The sequence below is a fragment of the Triticum dicoccoides genome, chromosome 6B (genome assembly GCF_002162155.2).
Source record: "Triticum dicoccoides isolate Atlit2015 ecotype Zavitan chromosome 6B, WEW_v2.0, whole genome shotgun sequence".
Lineage (NCBI taxonomy): Eukaryota > Viridiplantae > Streptophyta > Magnoliopsida > Poales > Poaceae > Triticum > Triticum dicoccoides.
Window position 1 is genome coordinate 553,877,267 of NC_041391.1, and position 2,985 is coordinate 553,880,251.

Here is a 2,985-nt window from a genome sequence, read left to right on the forward strand (position 1 = left end):
CCCCCCACCCCCTGAAAATCGATTGACCCAAAAGTCGATTCAGTCGACTGAAGTGTAGTTAAATCGGAGCAGCATTGCAAGCAAGAGCAAGAGCGAGAGAAGCAGCATGAGCAAGAGCAATAGCAAGAGCAGACCAGGCAGGGGACCGAGAGTAAGAGCAGAGCAGCAGCGCAAGCGAGAGCTAAAGCAGCAGCAGCTCCTACTGGTGTGGACGTAGCCGCCGAGGGAGCAACGCGGTGGAGGAAGTGGCCAGCGATGCTGACGTGGATGGATCCGCGCCGTGTCGGCTCAGGACCGAGTGCCGGCAGCACCGTGAGATCGAATCAAGAAGAAAATGCAGCGATAGTGTACAACCTCTTTGGTGGCGCCAATTAGGCCGCAACTTCATCCAAGGAAACGGTGATGATGATGCTCTTTCGGTGGTGCAGGTGAAGACGGCGGTGTGGGAATGGAGGTGGCACGAAAGACGAGGGGAACATTGGGGCAGCTCCTTGGAGGTGGAGGACGGGGTGGCTGAACCGGCGGGACGACGAGATCGACAACGGATCCTCATCTGGTACGGTGGATGAGGGACGTCGAGGTGTTGCTGTGGACGACGTCGTCGGGGAAGAGGCTCCGGCTGGGTGGCGGACGGAGCAGGGTGTGGGGTTTCGTCGCGGGTTTTCATGGCCTCGGTGTACGAATGGGTGGGCGGATGGGATGGCAGTGGGGAACCATGGCTTAGGGACGCGCTTGTCCGAAATGTGGGTAAGTTATGAAAGTACCCCCACCGATTTGAGGCGCTTCTTTCGGTTCAGGGGTACCACAGGCATTTTGCGTGTCGGGATTTCACAGGAGGTGGGAGTTTTCGCGCGCATTGTAATTTCAGAATAGCAAGGCGCGGGTTGAGATGGAGGGAGTTGTCGGAGCACAACGAGACAAAGATATATCTTAACTATTTCGGGCTAACAAGGCGCGGGTTGAAATTTTCGGACAGGCCTAACGTGTACTGTACCAAATCAATGCGCACTACAAATATCATTCAAAACTTGAAATTCATGTTATGTTCAATTAAAATATTTCGCTACGTGTATAATGCATGCAACCTACTACTCAAATGAACCAAATTTTAGTGCATTCCAAACGTATATACTACCGCTTAAATATGAACTAAATTTGAATTCGTTTCTCTATTTGAATAAGATCTACAGTAATGATTGTTGTGAAGTCAAAGCATTTGAATTTGTTTCTCTATTTTAATACGATCTACAATCATCATTATTGTCAAGTTAAACCATCGTTTGTGTATTATCTTCACAACACACCACATGATTAGTCTCGAGTTACATATGAACTATGTGTACTATATGAACTTGAACTCGATTTTTTGAATCCACTTTATTTTGATTTCAAATCACATTACATTTCTAGCTCTAGCTAGATCTTCGTAATCTAAACCATGTCTCATATGTATAATGTGTTTATCACATTATGTATAGTGCCCCGCCCCCTACGCCTACAAGTATTTAGATGTGAGTTGCAAACACCACACATTACCACAAATTCAAATAAAATGTGAGAATGTTCGATATATAGTATTGTTTAGATTGTTCGATATTTAGTTGTAATCTGCAAACACCACACATTATCAAAAATTCAAATAAAATGTGAGATTGTTTCATGTATAGTATGGTTTAGATTGTTCGGCATTTAGCTGTGAGTTGCAAACGCCATGCATTATCACATTACGGTATAACATGTGCACAACACGTGTATCACCGCTATATTCATGCATGCAATGTTTAAAACACTATGATCTCCTATTCAAATATATGAATCCTCTTTCATATCAAATTATGATCTTTGTTAGTCTCTTACACCCACACAATCCTCTAACCTTTGTAGCTACCACTAACTTTCTCTCGTGCATGCACACGCCGTCCTTGCCCTCCCCCTTCCTCGGCATTCTATCCACCGGGCACATTCATTTTTTTTCTTCAGGTCGTTCTCCCAGAGTCTCCACAACTCCTTTCAGACACACACCGATCGATAAACCTCTCCAGCGATGCCTGTCTACAACATACACACACCTTCAATCTCCTCCTTTATGTGTCCTTGCCTCGTGTCTCTCACAGAGTCACACACACGTGTAAACTCTCGCCCCTCTTTTCATCGATCTCACAACCGCACACTCCTCCCCCTATCTAGCTAGTAGTTGGGCCTCTCGCACCACCTCCTAGCTCCATTCTCTCTGTCTATCCATATCGCTGGGCCTTATTTGCCTCTAACAAATGGACGTACACCGACCGATCTCTCGCTATACATATAGCTAGCTAGGTCCTTATAACTCGTTTTTACCCACACGTCGATTGATCTACCTCATTAGTTGTGTCTCTCCCTTCCTTCGACAAACAACAATAGATTTACCAATGTAGTTAGGTTTGCTTACCAAACACATGGTTCCCCTTCATCATCCATGGATGCGTCCCGACAGATCTATCACGCACAGGCACACACAGAAACACATCCCCACTCTTATTTATAACATTGCAGTTCCACCCTTAGTTTGTCTAGTAGGCCTCTCCCAACTTCTCCGAGAAGCAACTCCATCACCCATCCAACACTCTACCCCTCTCCCTCCCTCTCTCTCTCCTCTCTCTCTCTGTCCCATCATAGTTCTCGTCCTTCAGTTATGTATGGATGTCGACCGATCTCCCTCAAGACATAGCTGGGTCTCTCCTTCTCAACACATATACGAGTCGTTCTACCTCTATAGTTAGACCTCTGCCTACCCCTTCCCCCACCCCCTCCCCCCCACACACACCGATACATCGAGCGCTCTAGTCATGTCTCCCTGCCACACACAAACTTGACATGTGCCCTCTAACGTTCCGGTAGGCCAGTCTCCCTATATCTTTGACTTGCACACACACACACACAATTTCGATGGCTCTCTTCATCGATCTCGCACCCACCCAGTTGATCCTCTCTTCGACTCTATCGATA